This window comes from Pristis pectinata, chromosome 2, assembly GCF_009764475.1.
Source record: "Pristis pectinata isolate sPriPec2 chromosome 2, sPriPec2.1.pri, whole genome shotgun sequence".
Taxonomy (NCBI): domain Eukaryota; kingdom Metazoa; phylum Chordata; class Chondrichthyes; order Rhinopristiformes; family Pristidae; genus Pristis; species Pristis pectinata.
The window spans coordinates 93,053,019-93,071,422 of NC_067406.1; the positions used below are offsets into that span (position 1 = coordinate 93,053,019).

At 41.7% G+C, this 18,404-nt stretch overlaps 1 protein-coding gene across 1 annotated transcript in view; it reads right to left on the reverse strand.

Moving 5' to 3' along the window:
• The window catches only part of ndst3 (N-deacetylase/N-sulfotransferase (heparan glucosaminyl) 3), a 505,714-nt gene extending 487,853 nt beyond the window's left edge, over positions 1 to 17,861 (reverse strand). Inside the window, exon 1 of the mRNA XM_052040680.1 lies at positions 17,747 to 17,861. The gene's annotated coding sequence lies outside the window, so the exon portion shown is untranslated. The remainder of the gene's footprint in view (positions 1 to 17,746) is intronic.
• Positions 17,862 to 18,404: the final 543 nt, after the last annotated feature.

Sequence of the window (18,404 nt, forward strand, 5' to 3'; positions counted from 1 at the left end):
ACTTGTTGTTCATCATATAAAAAAACTGCTTCCTGAGTTCACTGCTAAATGCCCAATTTCAAATTTGTGGCTTTTTGCCCCCTTGTTCTTTACACCAAAGGAAGTGATTTATCTGAAATTACTCTCTCATATCTCTTCAGCTGAACTGTGTGAAAATCATACTCAACTGCAGCCAATTCTTCTGTCATTTTATAGCAAGAGGAATTGGCTTTCACCATAGTCTAGAATGTGATCACCAACAAGTAGAGCATCAAATAATCAAGCAATACAAGACCATATTTTAACTTAATCCACTGATGTGAAGCAGTGACCAGGGCCATCGTTCTATATCCAGGAATATGGCTGAGCTATGGATAGGTTTTGAACAGTTTTTAGCTTTTTGCCAATGTGCAAGTTTTGGAAGGTGTTTATCAAATATTGTTGGTTTCCCAGGTGAACACTTAAATACAGTTAGGGAAGGGACAGATGGCAGATGAGTAGGAAATGGGTGAAAAGGATTCTGGAATATTTGCCAGCCAAGAATATCACTTGGAGCCAAGCAAAAGCATTCATAAAGGCAATCAACAAAACAAGAATAAATTCTGCACATCATTGAGAGAGACTCCAGATTTACAAATGCACTGTAGACAAGAGATTCTCTGTTAACAATCAATGTTAGAATTCATGTTCTCATAGGATTCTCATGCAATGACCAGTGGTATTCTGGAACAACAAAAACTCACGCTTTCCTTTCAATTTATTTTGGGCTCTATACACTAAAAATGAATAATTGACAGACAGGTAAAATACTGATATTGATTGTAGGAAAAGCTAAATCAATGCTACAAATATCTTTTGTTACTATCTGTAGCCAACAGTAAGCAGAGGTTAGCAGTTCACAAGAGCAATCTACAGCAAACATTTAATAACAAATAACCTGAAAGGAATACATTTCTAAATCATAATAGCAAAAGGTGAGTGCTTCAGAGATGCCCAGTAGTACGCCAAGAGTGACAGTATCATTTTAAGTGATTGAGCACTTCACTTTGACTCTGGATGATATTGTGCAACTGCTGATATCGACACATCTGTCCATTGCACAAGGAATCATAAAACATTACAGCAAAGGAAGACACCATTCAGTCCATCATATCTGTGTCAGATCTTTGAAAGACCTCTTTATCAGTCCCAGTTTCCCCTCAAACTCTGAGATTTCTTTTCACATTTCATTTTATCCAATTCCCTTCAAAAGTGTGTTGTTGATTTTTCTTCTATCAACCTTGTGGTAAGTGCATTCCAAATTACAACAACTCATTGGATAAACCTTCATCTCTCTGCTGCTTCTTTAACCAAGCCCCTTGAATCCAAGCTCTCTAGTTAACAGCTTAGTTGTGGAGGGAAACAGAATCAGCATTTACACTACCAAACTCAAAACAAATTTATGGCTTTACTAGGATCTGTTTCACTCTGCGCCAGCCCCCAATCACTTAATTTCCCATTCACATTTGAATCAGAAGTGTATGATGCAGAACAGAATCAACTTCACCAATGGATACTGGCAACATTAGCCCTCAAGCTTAACTCTAAAATACAGACCTTAGTTAAGAGATACACAGCACAAAAACTGCCCCATCCATCAGGTATATTGCAGCAGATATTAAATACTTGGCTGGAACAAAGGCTGTCCATAAAAGCGTCACCATCCTAGATACAGTAGAGGGTGAAAAACTCAATTCATGCTTACGGACAAAATCCACTGATGGACATCTGTAAAAACTGAATCTGTTCAATATGTTGGAACAGCCTTCACTAATATCGATGTAATCCCCTGGATTGCAATTCTAAATGGTTGTTTAGTAACATTTAAAAATTGTATCAAACAGCTGACAAGATATTAGACAAGAGTGGGGTAAAGAGCTAAATGCTATTTGGTCAGGCCAAGAGGAGGGGAACATGAAACTTAGTTTCACAAGGGAAAGCTGCAATTATTTGTTTATGGCAGGAGGGGCTCTACCTTAAAAGCAGGACTCAGCCACAAAGATACTGCAGGCAATGCAGATGGCCTAATCTGTCATCAAAAGTTATGTCTTATTGGGTTGGAAATAGATTGACCCCCAGGATGGTCATGAGGATTCAGCTGATTGCACAGAAGAGCATGGGAAGCACAGTGGTGCAGTAGTTAGGTATCAGGGTACAATCTTGACCTGCTTGTGTGGATCACACTCCCCAGGGGGAAAACAACAGCTCCCTCCTACATCCCAAAAGACTTGCTGGTCGATTAATCAGTTGTTATAAATTGCCCCAAGCGTAAGCGGCTGGCAGGAGAATTAGGGAGGATTTGACAGACTGAGAGAGGATAGTTTATCAGGAATAGGAGGGGAAATGGAATTGCTCCAAAAGCAGGCATAGATTCGATGGGCCAAATGGCCTTGTGTCATAGATTTATGCAGCATGGAAACAGGCCCTTCTGCCCAACTTCTCCATGCCGACCTTGGTGCCTTCCTGAGATAGTCCCATTTGCCCATGTTTGGCCCATATCCCTCTAAACCTGCCCTATCCATGCACTTGTCCAAGTGAGTTTTTAATTTTATAACTGTACCCACCTCTACTACTACTTCATCTGGCACCTCGTCCCATATACCCAACACCTTGTGTGTGGAAAAATACTTGGCCCTCGGGTCCTCTTTAAATCTTTCCCCTCTTACCTTCAACCCATGCCCTCCAGTTTTATCTATGCCCCTCATGATTTTATAAACTGCCAATAAGGTCACCCCTCAGCCTCCTACGCTCCAGGCAAAACAGTCCCAGCCTATCCAATTCTCCTTATCACTCAAGCCATCCAGTCCCGGTAACATCCTTATGAATATTTCATGAAAAAATATGAAGTGTAGAAGGGAAGAATGTCCTCATGTCAGCTATTACATTAAAACTACTAAAAGCTCAATCAAGGTACTTCACCACAGAATAAGGAATTTTTTTTTGTCATTTACTAAAATTCTCTAGTCAGAACTTTAACATCGCTGGCGGTAATTCAATTACTGGTCTGTTGTAAATGTACGTGGGCCGTGGGAGACACCAGTCCCACAGGCCATTACAGGAAATTTTAATTCACTGATGTGATGAGCATGCAGAATGTCAGACTGAAAAGGAATAGGAGTACGCCCTGGCATTCCATTTCTACTTGGCCTCAGTGATAACCACAATCTTGTTCTCCTGACATGCTGGGCTGCGGAATCAGCCATTTCCTATTATCTGCTCTGTTGACTATCCAATTTACAACTTGTGTTTTGATCCCACAAGCTTTTACTTATGAAGTGTTTTATCAAATGCTTTCTACAAGATAAGCTTTATATTAACCACATTATCTTCATCACTAACTCTGTTATATCCTCAAAGAATTCCAATAAATTTGTCAGACACAATCTATCCATCATAAATGTTGGCCTGAATTTATTACCCTTATTTCCATCAAATGCTCTTCAATTACTTCTCTTACGATAGATTCTCACCACCCCTCTCCACTACTGAGGCCAAGATTAAAGCCCCACAATTCCCAAAACTGTGCTTGACCACAATTTTAAATTATCAAAATAATAGGAGCTACTTTTCTGCATTGACCGATACATTCACTTATTTTTGTGTTCCTTTTTGCTATCCTCATTTATTTCAGCTTTCTTTCATATGTACATTGAGGTCTTGTAAATATTCCTCAGTGACCACTGCATTGTTTCAGACACCTCATTTATCATTCTGTTTACCAAACTGGGGATACTGGAGGGAATGGGTCAGATCAAGCCGAATGGCACTGCAGAGAACCGCCCGCTAGTTGCAAGCACGTACAATCTGGACATCCAAGCCTGGACTCTGCAGTGAAGTACAGAACACAGTGGAGGTCGGGCACAGGCACACCGGACATCTTGTTCCACTCTGAACTTGCCCCTAAGATCTGGGGCATTTCATAAATAACTGAACCCATGGGCTGGATAAACTTCACACCAGGCCCCTCAGCTTTACACCAGCAACATTTAGTATAGCTCTGGTCATTTGACTGGAATCACCAACCTTAACTACAAAGGGAAGTTGGTCAGGTAACTTTTATTTTTCATTAGTTTTGTATACAAAAGTACAGGAATAATCCAAAATATTAATATTTAAAATAACAAAAATTAATTTAAATTTAAAATATATTTTATATGTAAGATACCCCCAGGCTTGCACTGTTAAAAGCCATCAGGGTGGGGCTGGTGATGATGAGTAGGATGTGTCAGAGGCCTAGTTGCCACTCCCAGCTTGATCCGCATGAAAGGTCACTGCAGAACTGAGACCGACACGATTGACTGCTGGGCAGCTACAAAAAAATTAGAGCGGCCACAGGCCTTGGGCAGCAGAGAACTATGGCCAATTTGGCACAATATCTTTTCCTCTGCGATATCCAGCAAAAAAATACTTTTAATGGGATGTTGGCATCACTGGTAAGATCAGCATTTATTTCCCAATAAACAAATGGTGGTGGTGAGCTGCCTTTAGAGTCACAGTACTGGTGATTCTGGTGAAGGTCCTCCCAGAACGCTGTTGGTTGGAGAGTTATGCTATGATATGGGAACAGAGAAATATTTCCAAGCCAGCATTGCGTGCAGGTTGGAGGGGAATGTGCAGGTGGAGGAGTTCACTTCTGCCTTCTATCATTATCCTTCTTGGTAATAAAGGGTGTGGCTTGGGAGATGCTGCCAGCTAGCCTAACCTAGTAGCTTCAGTGCATTTTGTAGATGTCACACAATGCAGCCAGCGTACACCAGTGGTGGAAGAAATGAACACTCATTGCAATGGATTGGTCATTCAAGCAGGTGCCTTGTCCTGGATGGCATCAAGCTTCTTGTGTGTCATTGGAAATGCATGCATGCAGGCTCGTGGAGAGTGTTCCATCACACTCCCACATACCTTGTAGATAGTGGAAAGGCTTTGGGGAGTCTGGACATTACTCACTTCCCACATGACACCCAGCCTCTTACCTGCTGTTATAGCCACAAGACTTACACAGCTGGTCAATAGTGAGCCCCAGGCATTGACGGTGGAGGACTCTGCAATGGCAATGAACGTCAAGGACAGGCAGTTAGACTCTCTCTTATTGGAGACGTTCATTGCCTAGCCCTTTTGTCACGTGATGGTTAGCTTCCAGAGAATTAGATTTAAAAAGTCTACATAAAAGTTAAATGATAAAGAGTTAAAGAGAATATTTAATGTGTTTATTTTGCAGCTTTTACTTTGTATTTTGTTGTCTTTCATATAATATCTGCGATGTGTACGTTGTATTTGACATAATATCAGCATTACTTGTGTTGTAGTATTTGCACAGTATTTGTAAGTGCAATACACTCTTAAGACAACTTGTACTAATCTCTGAGCCTTGAGCAGTTTTACCCACCCACCCCCAGACAGGTTAAGTAAAATTCACAACTGAGGAGTTAGGAAGACAGGTACAGAGGTACCTACAACAACTACAAATGGAATTGAATCATCAGCAAACATCCCCACCCTCTAACTTTATGATGGAAGAAATGTCACTGATGAAGAAAATATACAATTCGATCTCTGTATAAAAGACCAATTACAATTCTTGAAATGGGCCAGCTGATTTGCAGAATATGACAGATCATCCTAGTTGACAGCTTGAATTCTGAACCATTTTACACGATTCGGTACTGTGCAGTGGTTTAACCATCAACATTAATCACTGAAGGAATAGGACTTGAGTTTGGAAGCACTAACAAAGATTGAATTAACTGGTGCATTTGACAATGTAAAGGCTGGCTTAATGATCATGTTAGACAAACAAAAAAGACATCTTGCACAAATGTTGCTGATTCATCAGCACCTAAAAGTAAAAACAAAACTGCTTCAAATATAATCCTTCTTCAGGTTGCAAAATGGAATGAAGGGTCTGAAACATAGGTTTATTACCTCCCTGTCTGTTCCTGCTGAGGCTCTAAATTACCAGTATGCATTTTAATTTAGATTTCCAATCCTGTAAGCTGTTTTTCCCCTCTTTAACCACCATCATGTTATTGCTATTTTTTCCTCTTCCATCTTCTCATCTTATCCACACCCAACTTTAGTACCACCCTCATATTATTTTATCAGCCTCATTTGATTTTTATTGGCCTCATTCTTCAACTCCTTTCTGTCCAGTTATAATGGGGGAATTGAACCAAGTATGTGACAGCTCACTCAACTTGCCTTTTTTTCCCCCTATTCATTTTAATGGGACCTACTGAGCTTGTGTCAGGTTTAAAGACACAGACTCAGTGGGCAGATTTCCCAGCCTGAGAGCTGGGAAGCCTGCAGAATATCACACAGACCTGTTGGGCTCCACAGCGATTCCTCTGGTGCAACACAAAAGCTGGAACATCTGAGATTTAGCCAATGAAGCAATTTAAATATACTGTAACTGTAAAATCTACCTCAGCCCTCTATCCCAAACAATGTGAAGAAATGGATTGCTCTTATAAAAGGATGACCCACCAGTGAACACGCTTGGTACACCATTTACTGCCTTACAACCAAAAGAGGTTATCCAAGCTGCATTGTTAAAATACTGTCCAATAACAACAAATACAGCAACTCAAGCAATGAGTGAAATGCTCAGACACATAATCTATGAGCAACTTTAATCAGCCACTGTTAACATCAGTTTGAGTGCACCCATCTCTCCCAGCGAGGGGTTGTTCAACTGACTGATCATGTCTGACAAAGCTGCAGGACCAGGGAGCTATTCTCAAAACTTGATGCTCAGTTTGGGATGAAATGAAAAGATGTCTCCAGCAGTGTGTCTAACAGCTGTAGACAGCAACAGATTCCCAAAGATCTGGAGAAAGATTAGTGACCTAAAACCAAACAAACCATTGTAAGTTCCAAAGAACTACTGATCCACCTCCCTGTTGTATATTAAGTACAAATTTGAAGGACAAAATCCCAATTAAAAAATTGACTCCTAGCTCTCAAGAACAAGCTGATATTTGAAAACAACAGAGTCTCACTGACCAAGTTACTTTGTTCAAATCCATTTTCTATGCCAGACGCTGAACATGGTTGTGGTCTTCATCAGCCTTATGGATAATGTGATGGCCTCAAGGTTTCAAATAGGAACTGCCCTCCATGGTACCTGACAGCACAGAGTCATCATGAGCAGGATCACCAGCAAGTCTTTCAAACTCGTGCTCAGTCATGGAGTACAAGCCCTGAAAGACAGAGTCTTTTCAGGGTCAATACTTGCACCAGTACTTTTCAATATATATTTTATGCTTTCCACACACATCCAAGTAAAAGAGAGGCCAAAAATATTGCAGCAGCAGCAGCCGCCTGAGAAAAGACTTGATGATCATTACCGAGTTAGAACAGCCTCCATAAGTGGCAAGTACAGTAAAACTCCAATAATCTTTCATCTATTTAGAAATCCTGATAGCTCAACGTCTGGCTCACCAAGTGATGTTTCCTACACTCTTCTGATATTCACCAGGGCCCCAATTCCACCAGGTTCACTGGAAAATGTATTGTAATACTGCGTAACATTCATTTAATTTGGGTTTTTTAGATAACAAAAATACAACAGTCTAGAAAATCTGCCAGTCTGGCACGAAAGTTTCAAGTGTGCTGGATTATCAGAGCGTTTCTGTACATCAATATTATCAATTTTCCAACTCTGCAACCATTAGAACTAAAGCCTACTGAATATTAAAGCAGCAAAGTACATTTTTCTCCATTGGCACAGCCCAGGCTACCTGGATGTTACTCCCTCACCTATAAATAACATGTTGGTATCGGTTTATTATTGTCACTTGTACCGAGCTACAATGAAAAACTTGTTTTGTATGCCATTCGTCCAGATCAATTCATTACACAGTGCAGATACATTGAGGTAGTACAAGTAAAAAAAAACAATAACCGTACAGAATAAAGTATCACAGCTACAGATAAGTGCATTGCAGGCAGACAATAAGGTGCAAGGTCACAACAAGGTAGATTGTGAAGTCAAGAGTCCATCTCAATGTATAAGGGAACCATTCAACAGTCTTATCACAGTGGGATAGAACCTGTCCTTGAGCCTGGTGGCATGTGCCCTCGGGCTCCTCTCTCTTCTGTCTGATGGGAGAGGACAGAAGAGAGAATGACCCAGGTGGGTGGAGTCTTTGATTATGCTGGCTGCTTCACCAAGGCAGTGAGAGGTTTAGACAGAGTCCACAGAGGGAAGGCTGGTTTCCGTGATGCGCTGGCTGTGTCCACAACTCTCTGCAGTTTCTTGCGGTCCTGGGCAGAGCAGTTGCCATACCAAGCCGTAATGCATCCAGATAGGATGCTTTCTATGGTACATCGATAAAAGTTGGTGAGTGTCAAAGAGGACATGCCAAATTTCTTTAGCCTCCTGAGGAAGTAGAGGCGCTGGCGAGCTTCCTTGGCTGTCGCACCTATGTAGTTGGACAAGGACAGGCTATTGGTGATGTTCACTCCTAGGAACCCTCTTGCCCTCAGCACCGTTGATGTAGACAGGTGCATGTACACTGCCCCCTTTCCTGAAGTCAATGACCAGCTCTTTTGTTTTGCTGACATTGAGGGAAAGGTTGTTGTTATGACACCATGTCACTAAGCTCTCTATCTCCTTCCTGGACTCCAACTCATCCTTATTTGAGGTACAGCCTACTACGGTGGTATCATCTGCAAACTCGTAGATGGAGTTAGAGCATGATGTGGCCATGCAGTCATGAGTATATAGAGAGTAGAGTAGAGGGCTGAGGACACAGCCTTGTGGGGCACCAGTGTTGAGAATAATCATGCTAGAGGTGTTGCTGCCTATCCTCACTGATTGCGGTCTGTTGGTCAGAAAGTCAAGGATCCAGTTACAGAGGGAGGTGTTGAGTCCTAGGTCTCGGAGTTTGGTGAGAAGTTTGCTTGGAATTACAGTATTGAAGGCGGAGCTGTGGTCAATAAACAATAGTCTAACATAGATGTCTTTACTGTCCAGATGCTCCAGAGCTGAGTGTAGGGCCAGGGAGATGGCATCGGCTATGGACCTCTTACTGCAGTGGGAGGATTGCAGTGGGTCGAGGTTGTCTGGGAGGCTGGAGTTGATGCATGCCATAACCAGCCTCTCAAAGCACTTCAAAATGTTGGATGTCAGAGCCACTGGTCGGTAGTCATTAAGGCATGTTACCTTGCTTTTCTTCAGTACCAAGATAATAGTGGTCTTCTTAAAACAAGTGGGACCCTGCGGTTGAAGCAGGGGGAGGTCAAGTATGTCTGCTAACTGGTCAGCACCATATCCGATCACACGACCAGGGACACCATCCGGGCCAGATACTTTCCTTGGGTTCACTCTCCAGAAGACTGATCCTACGTCCTCGATGGTGACCACGGGTTCAGTTGCATTGGAGGCTGTCAGGGTGGGTGGTGACAATCCACTTCCCTTCTGTTCAAAACGTACAGAGAATGCATTAAGCTCATCAGGGAGGGATGCGCTGCTAAGTTTTAGTTTTGTAGCCTGTTATAGCATGTAAGCCCTGCCATAATTAACGGCTGGTCTGGGGCTCTATTTTGAACCGGTATTGCCTCTTGGCATTCCTGATAGCTTTTCTGAGGTCATATCTCTTTTTCTTATCCAGGTCAGGATCACCAGATGTGTGTGCAGCAGTCCTCAACTTCAGTAGGGAGTGGATCTCCCTGTTCATCCATGTTTTCCAGTTTGGGAACACCTGTATTGTCCTCTTTGGTACACAGTCCTCAACACACTTGCTGATAAAGTCTGTGATGGTGGTGACATACTCATCTGGGCTGGCAGCTGAGTCTTTGAACATGGACCAGTCCACTGACTCAAACCAGTCGTGTGGAAGCTCATCTTTATCCTCAGACCAGCACTGCACGACTCTCTGTACTGGATCCTCCCATGTCAGTTTCTGTTTGTGTGCAGGGGGGAGCAGCACAGCCTGGTGGTCTGATTTCCCAAAGTGGTAGTAAAGTCTTATCAAATAAACTTTCCATAATGGACTAGATTTTGCTCTGAAGACAGAGTTCAGCATCCCAGTCAAAGCTCCCAGTCTCCATATCTGTGGACAGCTTTTGTTATCGGCCATCCAAACAGGACCAACCAAAATCAGCACACCTGCACTGCTCAAAGACCATCAGACCGGGACCAGGCTTGGCCAGCCCAAAACTCCTGCAACCCCTACTGAAGCAGACACACTGCAACATGTCCCATCATTGCATATGGCCATTTGGTATTGCACCAAACACACTGTCACCTCAAATGGACAGGGAACTCTGACATAAATTGCTGCCAGCCAGCATGTATCGTGCTCCATGGAGAGCAAGGTCAGCTGCAAGTGCTTAAGAGTGTAATTGTGAGAGCCCATCACATTAAATGTTGCCGATTCAATGAGGTCGAGCACGATAGTGGGTGTGAACTGCTTTTGAGGAATGGACTATCAGGAGCAATTTAATGATATTCAAAAGTGATGTTTATTCCAAACCTCTAACACAGGCTTAGAGCCAGTGAGTCACCAAGCCAAAAAACAAAGATGGCATTTGAGAAGTGTTTAGACAAACACCTAAATCTCTCAGGCACAGACATCTACTTACTAAGGGCTGGAAGATGTGATTAATACAGATGAGTGTCCACAGGTCAGCCTTAAAGAGGGCTGAATGACTTGTACTCCAAACATGAGAACACACTGACTGCTGCATCATTACTAGAACAATACAGCACAGGAGAGACCCTTCAGCCCACCATGTCTGCCACTTTCAGCCTATTAACCTAAACTCCCATCTACCTGCACATGGTCTGTATCTCTCTCTTTCTTGTCAGTTCATACCTCTGTCCAAATGCCTCATAAATGTTGCTATTGCATTTGCTTCTACCACCTCCCCTAACAGCACATTCCAGGCACCTACCTCGCACATCCCTTTTAAGCTTTCTCCCTCTCACTTTAAACCTATGCCTTTCAGTATTTGACACTTCCACCCTGGGAAGTGTCAAATACTAACCTATCTATGCCTCTCATCATTTTATATAAACTTATCAGATTACATCTTAGTCAATATTTTAAAATTTTGCTCTTGCGCAGATCAATTGGTGAAAATGCTCTTCAATTCTGAAGAAAATTTGGGCTGCAGAAATTGGAGGCAGCAACTCTTCATAAACATGTCGAACCAGCATGGTGAGTGTGGAGTTCACTACACAGCACAAAGCTGGTCTTCACAAATGCTCATACAAGGTGGATGGAATTCGCACATTGAGAGTTAACACCAGTCACTAAATGAAGGTGTCATCCTAATGGAAGCAAAAGATCCTATTCTGTTATCAATTATTGTTTATCAAACCCCTCAGTGTCCAAATTGGTTATCACATTGTTTTTTAAATGCTCTCACTGTATATATGTTCTGACGTCACAAGGTTGAGAAAATCTCAATGGAACTGCATGCTTTTCCTCTCTATTAAAAACAAATTTAACTAAAACAAGACTGTCAGAGTATTTAGCAATCTGCGCAAAGCATTTAGTGAATAGGATTAGAAGCCTGAATTTTCTAGTGGATTACTGTAAAACTAATTCCCATCCATATTATTTTGTGATAACAGCAACTTAATTGAAGTTGATTCTGGGGGAAGATGGCATCCTCGCATATGAGACGCAAGTAGGATGTTAGCCTACAAACTTCACAATAGATATTTTCCTGGGACCAACTGAGGTTGCCATGGAGATGGGTTAAGGGTGAAGCAGGTCCACATGTTCTCAAAATTCCTCTCTCTCTCTCAAAATTGGATGAAATTCCATTATCATCTAGATGTTGCATACAGGTCCTCCCCAGTTACAAAGGAGTATTTGGGAGACTGGTGGAATGGACCTGCTGGCTGCTAGGCATCTTCTGCCTTGTGGGAATGTGGATCATGGCTGCATTTCTGACTTGAGAACCATTCAGGCTATGAAGAGTTCTCAGGAGTGGAACCCTGCCATAACCTTGGGAGGACCTGTAGTTGCTCATAGATGGGCAACACAAAGGATTGTCCAACCTGAAAGTTACATGGTTGAATGAGGCAGACTTGACAGACCAGCTGGTCTTTGCTTTATTTGTTCTCATCTTTCTGAGCTACACCTGATGGCCCATTAAGCAGATGCCCAATGTGGAAGTCATCGATAAAGATTATCCTAGATTAAATCCCCAGCATGCACTGAATTAATTAACTTCACCCAAAGTGACTTCCAGATTCAAGCCCAGCAATAAAGGAACAGCAACTTGGTTCCAGTAAAGATCGTAACCGACTTAGAAGAGAACCTGCAGGTGGTCTCCTCCTGCCTTCTCTCTCTTGATGGTATAGTTTGTATGTTTGGGAAGGGCTATTAAAGCCACCTTTATAAGTAACTGCTTATATAGATGCTTCACACTACAGCCAAGGGTGTGCCAGGAGTAGTTATGGTGCCAATCAAGTGGGCTGCCTTGGCCTGGATGATGCCAAACTGCCTAATTAATCAAGCTGCACTCATTCAGCCAAGCAGAGAGAATTCCATCACACTCCTGACGTATGTCTTGCAAAAAAATAAGGAGGCAAATCACTCACAGCAAGGCACCGAACTCTGCTCAAACTGATAGTATATGCTGGTCTGATGAAATTTCTGGTCTTGGTGAACCTCCCCCACCCCTCCTCAAGAATGTTGAAGGTAAGGACTCAAAGTAATGTTGTTGAATGTCAAAGGTAGTTGGTTATTTTCTCTACAGATGGAGATGGTCATCATCACTTGTTCAGCAGCAATATTATTGCCACCTTTCAACACAGGCCTGAACTTTGTCTAAATCTTGCTGCTTGCAAAAACATGGACTGCTTCATTTTCTTAGGCATTGCAAATGGAGTTGAACATTGTGTGAATCAGTGAACATCACCATTTATGACCTCTTGACAGAAGGAGGAACACCAATGTCTTTTTCTTTGAGGTAACAAGGGTGAATGAGTGTGTTTGATGTAATCTACATGAATTTTAGTAAAGCCTTTATCAAATTCCCACATGGAAGGCTGGGGAATAAAAAACTAATAGACCAGGGGATCCACAAGAGAATGGCAAATTGGATCCAGAAGTGGCTCAGTGCCAGGAACCAGAGGCTAATGGTCAACAGTTGTTATTACAGCTTGAAAGTTGTTCTCACTGGGATTCCTCAGTGCTCAGTACTTGATCTCTATTTTTTTTGCAAGTATATTAATAATTGAGACCTACATGTGGAGAAATGACTAAATGGTTTACAGATCTACAATTATTGGCCATGTGGGGGACAGTGAGGAGGAAATCTATGAAATAGATTGTTTGGTCACTTGAGTACAAAAGTGGCAATTGGAATTTAATGAAGAAAAAAGTCTGAGGGAACGCATTTGGAGAGGCACAACCAGGCAAGAAAGTATTCAATAAGCAGGAAGATATTGAGTGGTGTGGAGAAACCAAAGGTCCTTGGAGTGAATGTCCAAAGGTCATAACAAGACAGGTCCATCAGGCATGCAGAATGATTTCCTTTTTTAGCCATGGTAAAGAACATAAGAGCAGGGAGATTTTGCTGGAACTCTCTGCAACACCAACCAGGTGACAGCTCGAGTACTGCATTCATTTCTAGTCACTGCATTACAGGAAAGCTGTGATTACATTGGAAAGCTTGTAGAGGAGATTCATAAGAATGTTGCCAGAACCAGAACACTTTAGCTCTGAGAAAAGACCAAATAAGCTCGAGTTGCTTTCTTTGGAACAGAAGACGCCTTGGAGAAACTTAACCGAGGTGTATGAAGTTATGAGGACTAGATAAAATAAATGGAAGTGACTTATTTTTCTTAGCTGAAAGGTCAGCAACCAGAGGGATAATTTTATACTAACTGGTAGAAGGAATAGAAGAGCAATGAGGCACAATATCTTCTCTGAGTTTAGTAGGATTTAAGAACCCCAATCTTGAGAGAGTGGTAGAGACTGAAAGCCTCACCACATTTATCACAGTCATAGAGTCATACAGCACAGAAGCAGACCCTTTGGCCCATGTCATCCATAGCTATCCAAGCCAGTCCCATGGGCCTGCATTAGATTCATATCCCTCTAAACACTTCCTCTCCATGTACCTGTATCTTTTAAGTGTCATAATTTTATCTGCCTTTACTACCTCCTCTGGCAGATTGTTCCATATACCCACTACCTGCTGTGTCAAAAAAAACTTGCCCCTCAGATCCCTTTTAAAATCATTCCCCTCTCACTTTAAACATTTCCTCTAGTTTTACACTACCCTCCCATGGGAAAATAACTATCTACCCTATCTGTGCCCCTCATGATTTTATAAACCCCAAGGTCACACCTCAGCCTCCCATGCTCCAGGGTAAACAGTCCCAGCCTATCTAATCTCTCCTTATAACTTAAGCCCTCCAGTCCAGGCAACATCCTTGTGAATCTTTTCTACAACTCCTCTAGCTTAAATGACATCCTTCCTAGAGCATGGCGACCAGAAACACACACAACTTTCCAGGAGCAGTCTCATCAATGTTTTGTACTACTATAACATGACATCCTAACTCTTGTATTCAAGCCATGGCAGATGAAGGCAAGTATGCCATACACCTTTTTCACCACTTTGTTTTCCTGTGTCACCACATTCAGAGAACTATGTACTTGTAGTCTTTCGACTCTGTTTAACAACACTCCCCTGCACCCCATCATTCACTGTATATGTCCTGCCTTGGTTTAACTTCCCAAAATACATTATTTCATAATTTTCAGAGTTATATTCCATTTGCCATATTTCTGTCCACTTTCCTAAATCCCCACCCCCCAGCAATATCCCATTTCAATCTTGAGAAACCTTATTCACTGTCTACTCTAATCACCAATTTTGGCATCATATCTGCAAACTTACTAACCACGTCACTTACACTCTTATCCAAGTCATTAATATATACGATGAACAACTGAGGACTGAGCACAGGCCTCCAGTCTGAAAAGCAATCCACCACCATCACTGAGCCAATTTTGTGTCCAGTTGGGTTGCTCACCCTGGATCCTATAACTTTCTGGACCAGCCCATCACGTGGCACCTTGTTAAAGGCCTCAGTTAAAGTCTACGTGGACAATGTCTACTGCTGCCCTCATCAATTCTCTTGGCTAGGTCTTCGACATAATCAAATTCACGTGCCTAAAGAGCTGTGAGCTGCAGGGTTACAGACCACTTGGTGGTATGGGGATTAGGTCAGAGAGCTCCTTTCAACTGGCATTGATGATGTTCTGGAGCTGAGAAGATTGATATCTCCAACAACCACAAACATTTTCTTTTGGCCAGGGCAATACTTCTGCCAATGAAACATTTTCCCAGTGATTCCCTTTGACTTCAGTTTTACCAAAATTCTTTGCTATCACACTCACCCTGTCTCTGGAATTCAGGTCATCTGTCCATACTTTGAATGAGCTTGTTAATGAAGTCTGGAGTTAAGAATAAAAAACTCGAGTAAATGCTGCTTGACAGCATTATCAATGACACCTTCCCTCAGTTTATCGGTAATCTGAAATAGACTGATTGGATGGTAATTAGCTCCGCTGAATTTGTTCTGTTTTTTGGGATATACCCAAGACATTTCCATATTGTTGGATGAATGCCTGTGTTGTACCTATACTAAAATAGCCTGCTTAAATACACAGCTAATTCTGAGGGCAAGGTTTCTGCAGTGCATCTGTAAAGTCATCTCTTTCCGTAACTTCCACATGGAACCATTTCCAACCACCTCTGAGTATCATGTGGAGCAAATTAAATTGGCTGAAGACTGGCAGGGATCTCTGGAAGAAGCCAAGATGGACCATCCACATCTAGCTTTAGGTTTATGACTGGCGTTAACCTCCTGGGCTATCTGCTCTCACTGCAGACTGTGCATAGGCCTGTAACTAGAGAACATCTCTCTTCATTACCACTTCCCGTGCAGTGACTGAAAACCAGAGACTGTGCTCTTCCACTTGCAATTAGATATACCTCAGTCCAGTCAATCACAAATGTTAGCCCTCCACTGAAGTGCCCAGTAAATGAATACTGCAATTACACAGACTTGATACTACAGTCTCAGAAATACTCTGGAAGTTAGCATCCAGCTCACACTCTCATAAATGGGAGAAGTTAATCATGCTCCATGATCTTTGCATCCCTTTTTGGGAGTTGCAAATTTTGCCCAGTTGTTTTCTTTAAAACAAAGATTTGTGCCTAGTCTACAGCTCCCTTCTCTTCAAATACAGTGCCTAGTGGAAAATCAGTATGGGAGACAACTTAGTTAATTTTTTTCAGTGGCAATTCCTTGTACTCTTGCTCATTGCAAACCTACCAGTGAGTTTTGGACTAATGATCCGTTAGCCTTTTTCATCAGCTAATTCACTACCAGTCACACTTCAGATAACTGTTTCACTTGGATACCACAATCAAACACACATTGAAACTGAACAAATAACATTAACAAACATATGAATTTTTTTGAAAGAAATTCACTAATTGCTGAAAAAGGAATGCAGTTCTTTCATTTATTGGATGTTTGATAAAAAGTGCCAACAAATTTGTTTCTAACATCACACCTCAATTTCATTCTTCTTATTCAACTCTAATCTGTAAATGTTGAGCTTCAATGGAAAATGCCTCAGAGTGCCACGCTTATGCATAATAATGATTTCCAAAATTGGATCTCAGTTAGTTACAACATCCAAGTATTTGCTCAAGAGGAACCCTCTTCCCTACCAAAAATAAATACTTAGCTATGGCAGCCAGACAAATGCAATGTGTGGCTAAGTTTTAGGTTGTTATAGCACCTAGCTGATTTTTTTTTTTAAAAATGTCAATAATCTTCATTCACTACAATTTTCTCCATAAAAGGTCCATGCAGCTGGTCATTAGCTCCCAAGATGAAGTTCAGAAAAGGAAAAAGGCAGTAAACGTAAATGGCTGAAGTTATTTATGACAGAGACAGACAGCTGAAATTAGGAGAGAATAGATGAAATCATTAAAGACCTGAAACAGCGGGTGGATGTGATTAGGAACTGTGACCAAATGACTTATTAAAACTGCTGTGAAAGATCAGTTCTACATTGCTGACAATTCACCGTTTCCAGTCTCAGACTGTTCATGTTATGATCCACAAGTACAACAAATGCCCGGAAGACAGAGCAGTGTTATTTTTATGCGGCCTGTGCTCTCATACTTTCTTGCTCAACTCGTACTGCTTTGAGTTTCTGCTCATTCATCTTATGGGTGTATCTGAAACTGAAATTAAAGTGGGCAAAAGCAACGTAACGCCAGATCATCTCTCTGTTTCAATAACAGTCACAAGTGTAAAATCCTTTTCAATTTGCACCCCCTTGCCATTTCATCATAAAGCAACCTCATTCATTCCTCTTTATTTCAAACACCTGTCCTCTTCCACCAAATAGCTTCGTTCCATTTTTCTCTCCTTCGATCTCACGGTTTATAACTCTAACAATACAGTAGCGTCCAGATAGTGAAGGTTTCAATAGCAGTTCGTGGCAATAATCAGATCAGGTCAATAAACGAAATGTTGAAACCTTAAACTGTAATCTGTTAAAGCCTACCACAGCAAAAACAAATACTCGTGTTCCACTGCCACTGTTAAGACATTTTTAATTAATACAGAAAAATGTGTTTATAATACCAAGCATAGTGACTTTCAGCAACAAAGTTTATCTGAATTGTTGATATCAGGAGAAATCTATCACGGCAAATTAGCACTTACATCATCTGATGCCCCCATAATTCAGACTAACGAAGCCTTGTGATGTTTCCGTTTGCTGCAGCTCAGTGTAACACCAGCTGGGCTGGTGGAGAAACAGACTTGACTGTGAAATGAGAGACGTTGTTTTACTTGGTACATCCTTCATTGCTGACAAGTCCCACGCTGCCAAGCCTCCTACTCTCAGGCACAGCTGAGCGATGCGAGGCAACAAAAAAAACCCGCCCGTACAAGCGTCATGTGATCTGTGAACGTCTGGTCGGAAGAGAACCCATGATTTCTGTTGCAGTGATTTGCAGCAAACAATTTTTTGCAAGTTTTTGTAGAATGGCTTAAGTATGCAGAAAACAAGATTTTGTACTTTCTTCTTGGTTGAAAATATAGGTGTTTTATTGGTCCCCTTAGGATGTTGATAAATTTATGCAAGAGACTGGATGACTGCCAAAAAATGTGCACAACAGCACACTTTATATTTCTAATGTCACCATCTCAGTCAACCAAATGAAAAACCAAAGAATTCTCAAGAGACATTTTGAGAGCAAAAGTTAAGAGCAAAGTCCCCGCTGGAAGCTCCATTATTGCACAACCTGCTATTAATTTGAAGAAGCAGTAAAACATCTATTCAGGTAACTTGGTCACTGTCAGCTGGAGCTTTAACAGA